This window comes from Mizuhopecten yessoensis, unplaced genomic scaffold (genome assembly GCF_002113885.1).
Source record: "Mizuhopecten yessoensis strain PY_sf001 unplaced genomic scaffold, ASM211388v2 scaffold10821, whole genome shotgun sequence".
Lineage (NCBI taxonomy): Eukaryota > Metazoa > Mollusca > Bivalvia > Pectinida > Pectinidae > Mizuhopecten > Mizuhopecten yessoensis.
Window position 1 is genome coordinate 1238645 of NW_018408738.1, and position 16935 is coordinate 1255579.

At 34.8% G+C, this 16935-nt stretch overlaps 1 long non-coding RNA gene across 1 annotated transcript; it reads left to right on the forward strand.

Annotated features, from left to right (window-relative positions):
- Window positions 1-925: 925 nt before the first annotated feature.
- LOC110462676 lies at window positions 926-9055 on the forward strand. Its single transcript, XR_002464308.1, has 4 exons — window positions 926-1012; window positions 1691-1786; window positions 7056-7136; window positions 7673-9055. It is a non-coding gene; the product is annotated as an uncharacterized LOC110462676 (long non-coding RNA).
- Window positions 9056-16935: the final 7880 nt, after the last annotated feature.

Here is a 16935-nt window from a genome sequence, read left to right on the forward strand (position 1 = left end):
TGTTGTGTTTCCAGCGAGAAGCAGAGAGAGACATTGAAATCGCTTCAGAAAGAAAATGCAGAACTGAAAACAGAAATGTTCGTAAGCTAAAACTAATTACATGGAGGGAATATAAAAGAGTACCGGTAACATGTCTGGCCATTAACAAATTGAAAAAGCCCGACATATTTCTTCATTTCTGTTATCAATTAAAAGAAAGAAAATATTCGAAGAACAGAGAACAGTTCGTACATTTATTTGTATTTAGTTAACTGGGATGTAGAACTCGAGAGTCTGGTAAACTGGTAAACTAAAACATGATACTGCATTATAACGTCCTACAATGCTTTTAATCGCCCAATCAATCAATACATACATGTATAAATACTGCAAGTTATATAGAATATTGACCATCATCAATGTATTTGCGCTTTTGGGGTGAAGTGAACAGCAACAGATTGATGTCACTAAACGTAAAAAGTTAACGGTTCGTTAAAGCATTGTACTAATTAGGTACTCAAAAGAAATAACGGTGAATTTACAGTCAGGAAAAGAAGAAGTTGATTTTCAGCAAAACAGGTATGTGATGCAGCAAAACATTTTATATCCCGTATAGAGGTTGTTCCTCTTGGTTTGATGCATCTTTTCCCGTTCTTTGTGCATGTCGTGTTGGATATGTCAGGTAGATAAATGTACATCGAACGCATAGAGGAATGGAAAGCATTCAAGTGTTTTTGTTTCTGTTTTTTGTTATTTATTATTTGTCTTTTTTAATGATTTCTGTATTTTTCTTTTACTTCATACAATTTTGCCCTTTTGTTTGTTAACATAACTATTACTATTAAGGAATGGAGCGCAGCTAACTGACAACGACCCTGCAATCGCAGACCTCAGTGATCCAACCCGTCCCTTGAGTCTCGGAGAAAAGTTTTCCGATTTGTATGATAATGAATGGACGGACGCAATGGAGGAGATGACAGATATAATATCAGATGAGACAAAAGTAATAAAACTACTACTGGAGATTGTGTGTGTAAGTATGTATGTGATTTACATATGTATTGATATCACGTGATACAAGTACTACCACGTATTGTTTGTGTAAATATGTGTGTGAGTTACATCGATCTATATTTGTATCACGTGATACAAGTACTGTGTATGAGTTACATCTGTATAGTTATCACGTGATACAAGTGCTACTTCGCATTGTTTGTGTAATTTTGTGTGTGAATTACATCTGTGTTTTTATCACGTAATACAAGTTCTAATACGTACTGCTTGTGTAGATATTTGTGTGAGATATATTTCATTAGAAAACGTGTTACAAAAACGTCTTGAAGTACAATCAGGGAACTCTTTACAAACAAAAAACCGCATTGTGATTTTTAACTTAATTTAGAAAACTATTTCATAGGATACCAGGGACATTGTTTGACGAACATAAAGCTTTAGGAGCGTTGTCGAATAGACGAAATAAAAGAACCGATTCCCTCTCTACTTCCTTGGTCGTGAAAAAGCTCTATTAATTTTGGATTATTTAGTAACTAAGAATTTCTTTTTATCAGGTAACATATTTTTAACTCATTTGTAAGTTCCAACAAGAAAAAATAGAAAATAAACAAAATCTAATCGAATCCTGAATACTACGCTTTCAGAATCCTAAACAAATATTGGAATTGTAAACACGCTTTTTAATTTGTCAAAATAGGATGCGTACAAGTTTTGCTTATACAGAGCAGATCGTTTCATGGATAAGATCAACAGGACTCTTAGTGGATTCTCTGAGGAGCTCAGCTCATCTGAGGTGAGTTACACAACCGAATAGAGACAAACTAATGGTAGCGATTGTATCATTCAATTGTATATACTACACACTTTCGAACATGCAAAAGTACAATCCCGAATAAACGTTTTGAGGCGCTTCACTCAGCAAAACATGTAGTGTAAGGTAAATGTCTAGTAACCCGAGTTTAGTTTCAATCAGTGCTGTACTTTAAGGAGTAGGGCAGACATTTTTAAACATCGGAACATTACTCTATAATAAGGGGACGTTAATCAAAACGTATACCATATAAAATTCAGACAATGTAAATGTTCTGTGTACGAAGTATCATTCATATTGATGCAGTATTTTGGAAGAAGTAGAAGTAGCAAAAGAAAAGACTGTGCTGACTACATCAGTTGCATTTCATTAAAAGCTGAACACAGCAGGAGAAGTTGTGCAACCAAGAATGTGTACAAATAAAATGTGAGAAATATTCATACAGTACATATAGCAAAACAATAGCAATAACAAGAACTTTTTAAGGATGGATAGTCAAAAAAGGGCAGCTTTTTGACATGAACACTATCTATAGAAAAGGAGTTGTTCATTAAAATGAAAAAAAATGAGATTTCTATTCTTTGAAGGTTTGAAATAATTGCAATGTAAAAAGTTTGTTTAAAAATAATGAAAAAAACAGTTACAATAAGATAACAATTGTTTTCTTAATGTTTGAAAGACTTTGCATATATTGATCTTATAAAAAGGGCTATAGTTGCTTAATATCGTAGGAGTTCTAATCAATGGCATAGGCAAATAAAATTAATAATAACTGAACAAAATACACACGACCAGAATCCAGAGGATAGAGAGTTTGTCACATAAACATTGTGAAAATTGTATTGAACATTTTGAAAAAAAAATGAAATTTGAAAATGTAGTAGGTCTGATTGTATTTTGCAACATGAATTTTGAATGTGCATGGTTGACATTGGACTAAACATTGCACAAACAATCTAATTTACTTCATCATTTTCCTATATATCCTGCTCGTAGTGTATTTGTTTACACAACATAATTATTTTCTACTTCTAAGCAGGGAATATCTAGTTTTTGCTAAAATTAAAGAAAGTATACTTAGAACAGCTATGCTTCATTGACATACATATTTATATAAAATAATGAATGAATATTCACATGTGTTTCGCTGTTGACTACAATATTCCATGTGTGCAGCCGATATATAATGATACTTGATACTTTATTACTGATATCAACATGCTCGACGTTCTCGCTGTTTTTAATGGAATTATTGTTTAACATGTATTGAGGTTATGTCGCATATCACAATATTGGATGATGGACAAATATAGACGTATACATGTGTATACTCAACAGAGGGTTATGGCAGTAATTATCAAAGTGTCATGACAAATGCAAAATTTCAAATTGTGGAATGAAATAATGAGTTTTGACAATTACATACATGAGGTTTGAGAGTTAATTATCACAATATAACTATGAATTACACCGATTCGATCAGCATATACATACAAGATATGTTTGTCATAAAAAGTACAGGTTAACAATAAATATTGTTCAATATGCAAATCTGCACTAGAACTTGAGGAATATATGCATTTAAAACACACACACAATGGATAAGTTGGATTCTCAATTTTCTGCATCATTTCTGTTACTTACAGAGATCATTTAGAATTATTAACACAAATATATATCCGAAATAAAAACATAATTAAGAGTTCCAAGGGATCTTAATTAAATGACAGTTTTAACTTCTAAAAAAGTGACATTATTGATAACATTTTGTTAGTCTTCCTTTTTTGGAACTTTGCATATCTCAGCACTAAACAGTTAACAATCGTGTGCATCATGCTATCGCATTCCTGCTTAGTACTAGGCTAGAAGGTCCGACTCCAAAACCCTTGTAACAGCACAGGGGGTTTGTACATACTAGACTGACCTGAGTCTCTAGAACATATCGAATGCATAATGAATAAAACTAGACACCTACAATTAAAAAACTTTTAAACAAATATTTCATTTTTTCAAACAAGTATATGTATTGTACGGTGGTACATCTAGGACATGCACAATGCTATTTTATACATAAACTATCTCGAGCGCTAGACATAACTACTCGAGCGTTGGACATATTATCTCGAGCGCTCGACTTATTACCTCGAGTGTTCGAGATCGATCGCTCGACATACTATCTCTAGCGCTCGACATATTTTCTCGAGCGCTCGACATATTATTTCGGGCGCTTTACGTAGACTTTACGTATGAATCGCTTCATAATAGTATTGTATTGAAATCGTGATAGCAGGGGAGATGTACGGAAACGTGAATGGACCTCTCTTTGTTGTAATTAATGTAAATAAATCGACATAACTTATGTCGATTTGATCTACAAATTACTACACACAGCATCTTTAAAATGTCAACATTTCGTGATATATCATTATTTGTCGGAAAGCTTTACAAGTAAAGGGCGTTTAGCTTATAATTAACATTAACATATAGTTAACACTCCGACCTTCCAGGTAGGCGGCCGGGGGCCGATTCATGAAGCTGTCGTACGCATGGCTATTCAGAGAAAGTATTTTTCTCCTGTCCACACAACTCCAACAACCCAGGTGGAGTATAAATTGGTCTGGGATGGATGTTGCGGTATCTGTGCTGTAGCATTCAGGTGAGGTGGCACTATAAATGATGCCTTTGGAAGCTCGATCCCACTACAAATAGAACACACGTTACATTTCCAGCACACACGCAGGCTTAAACACATATATAGGGAAATACCAGCCAGGTGGCGTAGGATTAGTAGTTAGTAGTTGTGGCAAACCTGTCCCTACATGAAAGAATCTTTTCAAGTTTATCGGCATTGGGTTTTGTATTTCCATAATTAATCTCTTGAATAATAAATCTTATCCGGTTGTGTATTGTGGTAAGTGTAGTGAAATTTTGGTGGTCATTGGTGTTCAAGTTTCAAAGGTCAAATGTCACATTGAACAACTATTTCCTGATTGCGAAGTTGGGTATAAAGTTTTGAGCCGCTTCTTACTAGTACTAGTACTGCCTTCTCAACTCTGTTTTCACTCGAACTGCAAGAAAGCAATCGTACGACAACTAATATGATCTGGGGGGTTTTATTGTGTTGGTCAGTCTACAAAATTATGAAACATTCTTATTGTCTATGCATTGTTATGCCTTCTCAACTCATGTACAATCCGTCATAATGCAGCTCAGTCTCGATCTTTAAATTTTTGAAACGTTAAAAATTATAATGTAACGTTTAGTCATATAACCAATTAAGTCATAGATAAAACTCAACGTCCATGTGCAACGATACCAGAAGGTCAGAATTCAACGTCGAGGCAAGGGATATGACATCGAGGGTCAAGAATAAGACGTCAAGGGAGAGAGATAAGTGTTTGCTCGGTTGCCGTCGTATTTGCGCGTTGTTGCTTTCCCCTGTGTAATCATATATAAGAATGATAGGTTCCCTGGTGGACTATTTAATGACATTAGTTTAAGTTTGTTTTACGTTGTTATTGAAATAAAATAAAAATATAATAATAATACATATTTCTGTGAGAAAGGAAGGGTAAGACACATTTAAGATTTGACAGTAGAGAAGCTGGATGGTGTTGAGCATCAATTGAAAACGGCATTTTTTATCTCTTTTTTTTGTTTCGTTTTGACTGATTATCGATTCATATCCTCCAATTGTCGCCGAGTTCTGTAGGCATACATTTCACAAAAGGAAATATTATCTCTAGACAAGTCATAATGTCTGTTACAAGTAAGAAGTATTGCTTTGGTGTCCGCTAGTTGGGGACACAAAAATGACCAAAATCAATCTGCTGCACCCAATGCAATATATGGGATATTTATATGTCTTTCAATTTCTAGTTACCTTTTATTTCCTAGCGCCTTGCTTGGCAACACCTCACTTTTGGCTTGAATGTTGATCGTTCGCCCATTGGTGGAAGGCCATGGGTTCTGTTCTCAAGCCGGGACATACTAAAATCCTGAAAAATTGTAGTTGTTATTCCCTGCTTAACGTTCACCATTAAGGGGAATGGCAACAACTGGTTCACCCGTTGTCAGTATAATGTGACCGGGCGGAATGGTGTGCTTTGTGCCTTCGGCATGGCATTTCAGTGAGATATCACTATAAAGTCGACATTAATAAACACATGTACTTTGGTACAATAATAGAAGTAATAGCTCGTATTCCGTTTTTGTGTATTGCAGAGTTATCTTCTCTTGTGAGCAAGTATTGATTGTTACGTCATTGGTTTGTGTGAGAAAATTACGTCGGTTTCTCAAAAATTGATGACGTTACACTCACAAACAAATGACGTAACAATCAATACCTGCTCACAAGAGCAGATAATTCTGCAATACGCAAAGACGGACTACATGTATCATGATCCCATTTTAACTTGATTGTCATATCATACATTAAGCACAACATTCTTCTCCTCTAAAGAACATCAATGGAGTGAGAGGAGAGGGTAACATATCACATTCGCTGTCACGGTTGAAACACTGATTTTCTGTCAGGTCAAGATTTTAGTGTGGGTTTCAAACGTCCAATTAAGACGTCGTTGTACTATGACACACATTTGCATTACATATAAAAATGATATTACCCTCATATTAATTTTAGAAAATTGATATGTATAGGCTAATGTAGTTCCGAAATGTATTATGCACCATTTTGCGGTGTTCTTATTCGTGCGTACGATTCTAACGTGTTATGTACAATGCAGATAGGTTGAATAAGTCGAGCGTTCGAGAAGTTATGTCGACTGCTCGAGAAAATATGTCGAATGTTCGAGACAATAAGTCGAGCGCTCGAGATAAATAGTGCAGAAAATAAAAGTGTGCATGTCTTAAATGACCACCGTAGTATTGAGACCCAGTATATATTTTATTGCACATATATATCTTTAATGAATACAAATTCTGACTGCACAAAAAAAGAAGCTTGCTTAAAACTGATTTAATATCAAATAAATATTTTTGTCTATTACAATACATAATATTTCATACATTCAAAAACATGTACATTAAACCTTTGCACTTTTCTACGTACACTACATACAGAATTTGTGTGTATTTCAGAATGTAAAGGTTTTCAATGCTGTGTCATGCTTAACTACAATTCTTTACACTCCCTCTCCGTTAATTATTACATGATTGGACTGCCTAAGATAGTCATCATGTATGATTTTTCATGTAATACATTCCTATATTTGTTTGGGCAATATTGTAGACGATGCCAAAGGTAATCAACCAAACCAACAAGGACTACCGGAAAAGGTTGGCAGTACATGTCGTCAAATACCTATAGCAGGTAAATAATATATAGTTACGAGACTTACGAAACAAAAGGGCGTCGGTAAGATGTAAACATTAAGTGGATGCAGTTAGTATCGCATATTTACTGTACATTGGTCATTTCGTTTATTGAGGACGCATTAGCAGTAAATATTTAAAAAAAAAAAAAAAAAAAATATTCTAGAACAAAAAGTAATATTCGGGGACAGCTACAAGGTGCTTGTAAGTCCCTCTATAACATTGCAGAGGAGTTATCCTTAATATTTGTTTTATATAGCTTTTATATGTTTGATGTAGTTGCCAGAAACCATTGCGCATAAAAAAAAAAAATGACTGAAAGATTGCATGAAAGCACAAATATTGGTCCATGGAAGGATCGTCTTTTCCTTGGAGGAAACAAAATTAATCTGCTGCGCAATGAATATATTGTTATATTATCTTTACAGGTCTACTATTTAACCAATATCTACCGTGTAGATATGTATTACTTAATTTGTTTGCAGACCATGAGAGGCTTAAAATGAGAACAAAACAATCTACATATTGTTTCAGGATTTTGCGAAAGAGGCGAAGAGAGACGCAAACATTAAGGTAGGAACAAAGACGGAAGCGTACATGAAGAGGTGCGTGTTCGTGTGCTGGCTCATGACCGTTCAGGACCCCAAGGTTTGCATTTCAATGAAGCCACCAGAAATATTCGACGAGGATCTGTATAAACCCTACACAAAGAAAGGCAAGCGGCTTGACTATGTAGTATGGCCAGTCTTGCATCTTCACAAAGGAGGGCCTATACTTGGCAAGGGCGTGGCCCAAGGCAAACCATGATGCAGTAACGTGTGTGGTACTAGAAAACTGCTGAAAGACATGTGACAAGGTCTTTTATGAGAATATCAAGTTCAAGGAGTTAGGCAAGTACAGCGGACATTTCATTTTTGGGAAATGCATCAGGTGTTAGGCTTTTATTATATGAATTATTGTATAAAATATTTGTATTTGTAAATCATGTATATATAAAATGTCATATGCATACACATTTGTATCATATCGTCATGTGGATATATGATGCATTTGTATAACGAGTACATGAGTAAGGATGTGCTGTAACATTGTCACGCGAGACGCTCTCTAAACTCACCAAAAGGAACTGCGACCATCTTATGATTAGAACCAGTTATCCAAAGTTAAAATGTGCCAACCACTAAATCACACTAGAAGCTTTATTGCAATTTAAAAATGTAATGATATTATAATTTACTGTATCGAAGTTAATCAGACAAAAAGGTAAATATTGTCCATGTAAGGTCAGACTGATATTCAAATGTTCAGTGATCTGTATCTTTGATCCGTCTACTGTTCATTTAGGGGATCATTTTCTATGTAAATCTGTATATGAGCTGATAATTCGAGTTAAGCACGACAAAACTGAATAGATGACGAATATTTCATTGTACTCAATAGAACTTATTCCTGAAATATTCTGTAATATGCAATACTTTATTAAGCACCAGTATTCAAACTCGTCGATGATAGATTAATCATAAATTATACTAATCAACTGTTTGGTTGTCCTGCAGTTTTACAACTCCCGCCAAATAGTAACGTCCGTGGTGAAACATCACTTTTCGTCGGTTAGTAACCGTGCATTATAAGAAGATAATGCATGTGCTTTTAGGTATGTACCCGCCAACCATGCATGTGCAACGCTCTTAATAGCCCTTCCTTAACTAGTAAATCTAAACATACTTACTGTGGAATAAATTTTCTTTGTCTAGTTAGAGAACACCCATATATGTTGTATATATTTTAACATCTGTTAACACACAAAACAAAATCAACATAAACGCAACAAATGTTCCGCTGCGGTTACCATGAAAGCAACATTCTATAGTGGTTCGCTGCTCTTGATTGATAAAAATAAAATAAAATAAAGTATGACGCCGTTGTTTATTGTTTATATCGTCTGCAGAACTGAGAAACCAAATGATGGCTGTAAGTCAAGCTTGTGGGATTTGTCCGACTAACATCTGGAGATAGGACGAGTTGTACCAGGTTGTTTACTGTGGATCATACGAAAACCTTGATTAACTCTTTCAGTGTGAAATATCAATTCAGGTTAGAAAGCGGCACGACGCAGATTATATGATTAGATAGATAGTTTTATTGGTAAAGCATTGCATTAATACTTAAAAGTATAGTACATGGACAATCCATTTCCTATTTTACCGGGATACCACTGAAAGGTCGTAACCTAATTTCCACTGTGGTACTTAACATGAAACATATACATGTAATAGGAATAAACATATTGTAAACAGCTTTTACGAGTGTCTTGTATCATTCTCACATAAATATTGGCTATCGCATATCATCACAAGTATTCATAAAAAATTTCAGCATAAGATGTAGGATCTAAATTGTTAGACATCAATTTAATATCACAGTAATTCACGTTAGAATTCTTTATTCCTAACATAAAAACAATGTCTGTCTCAGCAAAATATGCAATTGAACGTTTGGATAACACTCATAACAAAATGATGTAGAGGTTGTCTATTAGGTAAACTAAATGTAAATGTAACCATCAAACAAGATAAAAGTATGTGCTTTATGTCAGAGCAATGCTGTAAAAATGCTTTTACTCTTCTTTGTTTTAACTTGCTCTGTTGCTCACAGACCTGACAGCAGAAGGTAAACAATTCCAAGGCTTGACACTATTTTAAAACATTTGTCTCTGTCTAACATTTTGCACAAAGTACCGAAAAGTATAGAGAAGAACTCCTTAATTGTATTGTATGTATGGAGTTCATTGACTTGTTCTGATATTCAACTTGGACATGTTTCGCCAGAAACATTAAACATGTGGATTATTGTTTAAACCTGTGGCTTAAGCCATAATACCAGACGACCGGCAATCATAGAAATAGCATAAAACAAACTAATTGCATATAATAGATGATACTTCCAAGATATCTCCGTTCTTCCAAAGATCCGTTCGCTGTTTTATACAGATTAAATTTAAAGCCGTAACGTTGTCCATGAGGTGGAAACTAGTCTTGCAATGTCTTTCTCAGGCTTTGTTTACGTGAGTAATGGAGGAAAACGTGTACCAATCAATGTTAAACAGTTTGTCGATGTATGTGTCCTTTCTGACGTTCTTCATAGACCGAACCTACAAGGTTTTATGACGTGTAAAGACGGAGTTGATGTGTGTCCTCGTACAATAAACAGCAAATTGATCACTGAAACTTGTATTTTAAGCACCGTTTTGACTTTTTTTTCATGGATGTTGCACAGAAATTGTTGAGATTCGGGTAAAACCAGTGAACATTTGTTTCACTTTAAGAGGATTTCCTTATACGGTGTAATTTTTAAAAATGAATTCCTTTATTCCCAGGACAAATGTTAAAGTATCTTTAGGGCCTTAACATCCCATGATTAATTCTTCAAAACTACTAAAACCTCAAAACCAATCGTTTGGACTTTTCTAACAAACTGCTGCAAGGATTTATTTGAATCTTTATCCGGTCAGATTTAGTTTTGTTATTTGGTCTTTTGTTGTAAAGCCACTTCTAACGTATAAATAAACTCCATTTCCGTTTTCTGTGTCTGTCGTTCCGTATTGTAGTGAAGATGTTTATGTGTAATTCAATTTAATGCATTTAAATACAATCGCATTAGGCAAAGGCATCGCCTTTTGCAGCCTTTTCCACCATTTTTCTTCTGATTGTATAGGACAGCAGATACTGTGTTCTCAAAACAAAACAAACCAGAAATATGTCAAAATGACATGAAAGTCATCCCATCTCCTGTATGATCATTTTCAGTACATGTATAATAAATCATTGACAAAGCTACAACTGACAGATGTCCACCTAAACAAATTGTATCAATCAAAATGGTCTAACAATGACCAGCTGTACATGCAAACACATGGATATAATAAGAAAGCATGTGGTTGATTTTCTTGAAGAAAATTAAATTTCTATGTTTTATGACTATAAAACACAAACACTGCAAATGATTTCATTTCGCAGTACACAGTGATGTCGTGGGGCTAAATTTACCTGAAACAATTGCTCTAGAAACAGTTATCGCCAAAGTGTTATACATTGTCGACAGTAACTTGAATAAGAGCCCCTCGTTGACGTTTTCGCCAAGAGTAGTTTTAAATAGCTAATCATGTTTTATTTTCGCTATTGGAGCCACACGAACGCTCTTCAAAGTGTTCGGCAACAGATGTCAAAATCATACCCACTGGGGTTCCCCAAGGGGTGACTAAAAACATCTACCTGGTTAATGTATAGTGTCTGATTCAGTATATCAATATTGAATAATCTGAATATACTATTTGTCAAAATCCTGCATCATTTCTTCTTATACTCACCAGCTGCCTTTGTCTGGACTAGATATCGTCCTGTGTACGTTATATATATAATATAAAGGTGTTTTATATCAAATTCATAATAACATTATTGACAATTATCTCTATTTCAAATAAAAAGAAAATTGTATACATGTATATATCAAATCTTTGCAGAGTTCGGTCTATTATTTCACGAAATCACCGAGCGAAAGGGGTTGAGGGGGTAGGGAGTTCTAGTGATAGTGCTTTGCTTATCAAATATTTAAAGCGTTCCATTGGGCAATGTGTTTACCGCCGAACACAGAGTCGTAAAGACTGGTTTCTCAGTTTAAATACGAGAAATGTGAACAAACAGGATGTACTGTACCAGTAAGTTTTAGGTAAGATTACTTAGGTCAATTGCCTAACGTTGTGGAGCAAAATTCCATGCATGTACCAGGTGCGTAGCTGCAGCTTTCATAACAGACATTCCAAAATCCTTATATGGATTTCTAAATATTTTATTCGATTTCGAGAAAAAAAGTAATATTGTTTTCAAAGGCCTTCAGATAACAACGCAGAGCTTCCTGATTCCCATTTTTCAAAGGGCGGGGGAGAGGAGAATGAGGAATTTAAGATAAAAACTCTATATCCCCCCCCCCCCCACCTCAATTCAACAATGATGGTACATTTGTAGTGTATATATACCTGTAACAGGGATAAATGATAGTTAATTCCCCTAATACTTGCACATGATATGTATCGTAATGATTTTGTAATTAATGAGATGAAAAATTATTAAACATCTAGATGTAGAATAGTGTACATGTAATGCAATAACATGATGTATAATCCTGTAATGTAATCGAGAATAAAGAATAAGATAAGCATATCACTTATAATTGTAAATTATGCAACGTTTTCTTACACCATTTACTGAATATGCAGTCTAGAATATAATCATAACGTTAATAACTCTGACTGGAACAAAGTTTAAGCTTTAGGGGTCTTCTGCTTATTAAAGGAGGAGTTGTCTGATTTACACTGAGCTTTGTGTAAAGAGCACGGTATTAAACAGAGAAGCTCGAGGACAACCAAATTGAACCTTGGTCGACAGTGGCGGAGTCTAATCCTGTAACGAATTGGGGCCGTAATCAACCCTCGGTGATCATTTTGTTTAAGTTTTTATACATGGTATCACTCTTTTTCATGGAAAGTGTATATGTACATGTATCATCTACCAGTGCTACAACTCAGCCAGGTTGTATCAGCAGTGCTGTGACGAGTTCGTGTTACGTTGTTAGTACAGGTTTGGGATGTATCTCGAGTGTACCTAGCAGTTCATGTTGTATTGGCGGTAGCTGTGTATGGAAAGAGAAGGAATATCAACGATATGATGGTTCTAAGTCAATTGAAGATTTCTTCGCTCATCTTGACCAGGTCTCTTAATGAAATCGAGTGAGTGATTCAGAGAAAGCCTCCCAATTAGCTACGTCTTTAGATGGTAGTGCTAGAAGTATTCTGTATGGTTTGACTTAAGAAGCCGCTAGGTAGTTTTGCTCAGATCAGAGTTGCTTTATTGCATCGGCTTGAACCTTCAGGTTTAGACGCAGTTTACAAGAATAATTTCAAGTACAGAGTTTATCTTGCATCTAACACCTTGTCAGAGTATGGTTTTTGCTTGGAAGATTTGGCTAGGGAAAGGTTATTGTCAATATGATTCTGGCTCTCGAGTGGAACTTATTGTTGACCAATTCATAGCGGGCACAGAAGACTATTCATTTAGGAAACATGTTTGTTTGCACCAACCAATGTAGCAGGACGAAACATTGCGGCTGGGTTACCAGAAGGAAGGTTTAGTAAAAAGTTTTGGCCCGGGGAAACGTCAAGTCTTAAAGGTGTCAATCTGTTGATTTCCAAAGTAGAGGCATTTGCCAATAACACGTTGTGTCCTGCAACTAGGAAACAGTCTCATAGAAAACGGATATGCTACAGTTGTAGAGTCATATGATTGGTCGGTGTCCTAATAGTGTTACTGATGGAGTTTAATTGTTTTGATGAGCTGGTATTGGTCTTCGGAAAGAAGATTTACTTATTATATTTGGGTCCAAGACTGATTACGTGTCAAACTTTTAGTTGTTACTATTTATTTTGTTAGAGCCTCTATAGTCATGATGTTGAATGTGGGATTTCATATGTTTGCGCTCTTCGTGAACTCTAATCTGTATGGTAAATATGTTCTATGTTGGCAATAATAAACAATTCAGTTCTTTGTTACATGTAACTTTGTATTGACCTTTGTGGCCATGCTATTATGTGTGAACAGCAGTTAATTGTGTGCTTACTTTGAAGGTCTGTGTTGTATATAGGGTTATTATCAGTTGCATCAGATTGAGAGTAATGTGGTCCTACAGTATTGTCTGGTTAAGTGGTAAGTTTTAATTTGTACGTTTGGCGGACAGTGAGCTGTATTGTGGAACTTGTTTCACATGCTGTAAAGCGAATCAAATTATGTATGGTGGAACGTGTTCCTTATGGTGGTTCATATGCTGTATATCGAACTGTAGGCTATGAGAGAAATATTATGAAAAAAAACAAACAGAAATTCTAGAAATAGAAAGAAAATACTATAAAAAGCTATATACATCTGCGACCCAAAAAGAGAATGACATTAAAAAAAATAATGAGCATTTTGGGAATAAATAATCGATATGGTAGTTCATTCTTTAAATAGCGGAGATGACAATGAAGTCACAGTCGCAGAAACAAGGTGTTTTACCATTAATATAAAAAGGGGGATCTGTTTCAATTAGAAAACTAACAACCGATTGCCGTGTTAAATGTGGAATACAAAACAGCTGCGAAAGCATTAGCCCAGGGTCTAAAATTAGTTCTACAAAATGGGATACAAAAAATAGATACATATAAGACAAATCCAACATGATTGACTATACGGACAAAATACAAATTAATGGTGCATTACCATTTTCTGATTTCTCGAAGGCGTTCGATTCAATGGAATTGACCTTTATGCTAGAAGCCATGACAAACGTTTGTTAAAGCTCTGTACAGAAATATTCCAAGGTGTATATCAAATGATGGGTGGCTATCACAAACATTCACAATTCAACTTTGATGTTTTATATTGCGGTCGAAATCATGGCAATTAGATCAAGAAGAAGTAAAGATGTCAGCGGAATTCCATATTATGTTGAATAAAAAAAGTGAGTATGGTGAATACTCCGGTTAAATTCTCAATAAAAAGAAGACAGAAGGGTTAGGGTAAAATGTGTAGGGCTTTACTTTGGACAGTATAAAAAGGCCGTCTCTAAAATCTTCCGAGTGTCAATAGTTATTGACATTCGGGGCATCTTCTCTGGAAAGCGGTTACCGGGTGTAAGGTTCCGGATTAACACATTATTGTTAAACAATTAGTTTTTTTCTGTAACTGCATGTACATTACATAAAAAAATGCTAGCTTCTTTATTATTTATTTTTTATTTATTGCATCGCACTATGGGTCGATTAAATGCAGTTTAATTAACGGTTAATAGAAATGTTCATATGGCGTCTATTAAATACAAGTAATGGGATTAGATAATTAATAAATACCTAAATATATAACAAACAAATAATATATGCATTATTACATTTAGTTGTGTATTTAACTGTTAATTATGTATATATGGATATATTTATCATACCACGTGCATGACGTGACCGGTGCAGGTACACAAGCCAAGTACATGTGTTATATACAACATGACAGCGCATTACTTTCGCTTTGCTGCAGTGAGACGAAGCATTTGAAATATTTCAAATGTTAAAATATACAGTTGGGAAGTATTGTCGGATACCTTAATAATGCTAATAGGTATTTTTTAGGCAGCTTATTTACTGCATCAACGCATCGTAATGCATCAAAATAGCATTAAGCATATGCATGTGTATGTTTTATGCATCAATTATGGAAGATATATAACACTCGTATTGTAGTAGCTCCTGATGAAATAGAGGGCACCATGTGTTCGTGTAAACGAATCTTCCTAAATGTATACAATTTATATATCAGATGAGGTAACACATTTGCAAACCAATGTTCGGAGAAACTATAGGCCTGCATGATTATAAGAGGATACTAATATTGGCCACCCTGCAGAATCTAGAGAGGTGTTTTTTTGTCCTTTGTTAATGGGAACGTGAAAGAAATGCAGAACATGGGATTTCCTTTTGTGAGAAAATATGAAAGAGACAAAAGTTGATCTGCTACCCTGTTGCAACATTTGGGATCTTTTTATTTCCTGCCTTTACCGTCTATTTTCTTTCTTTGCTACTTTTCTACTTTTCTACTTTTCTTTCCGGCGATGTCAAATTAAGGCATCCGTCTGTAATGACCCTGGCTGAACGAGGACGTTAAACCCAAAACAAACAAACAAAACCGCATCTGTGCTTGCGCACACATCTGAAAACCGGGTGTAGACATAAACCAATAACACCTATGTTGATTATATATTATACTTTCTGTACTTTTATTTCAATTGCAATCACTCTTCATATTCATAAGTCGATGTATTAAACATGAATTTGCATGCATTTCACTTCAAGTAATATATCGATGCATAAGTACTATTTAATAATTACTACATAAAACTTCCTTTGTATATATTGTTGCGTTACGTATATACAAATATGTATTTCAGTGACACTAATATATCAACGTATATAAAATTTAAGTTCTTTATATATAGGTCTTATAAGTAATAACAAAAGTATGATCCAATATTGGCACTGGATCATCACAAACAAATGTTGGTTGGATGCGTATTACATAAAAAAGATATATGGGCAAATTGCAAATACCTGCACGTATTTCACTTCCACTAATGTATTGACGTATCTCACCTTTAACTTCAAGAAATCTATTTATTAATATGATGAGGCATTAAGCATATACATTTTTGTTTATCACTTGTATTAATGTACCAAAGAAAATTCGCTGATAATAATTAAATATTTTTTTCTATGTAAATGAATTAAGCATATACATGTTTTCATTTTTACTTATGTGTCCCACTCTGGAAGATCTCTCTTAGTGTAGAGAGTGATGTATTACTGATTTACTTGGATGTTCATTGTAACATGTTATTGCATTACTAGATATGACGTTAAAAGGGACAGGGAAGTCCGTTCTTGCTATGTGAAGGGGGGAGGGGGGTGATGTCCAATATTAACATAAGTGAAATGAGTGTGTTACTGAAAATGAATGACATACATTCTATTACATATAACATTACACAGCCATCATCAGGCGTTGATCGCAAACGATGCAATTACAATTGTGACGCCTTACTTGTAATGACGTCATAATGACAAGATCCGAGTTATGTAGGGTTATACAATCTGAACGCCGCGCTTGAGATATTGTCAAAAAATTCAACAAAAATCTAAAAGTATATCTTGAGAAACCATCATA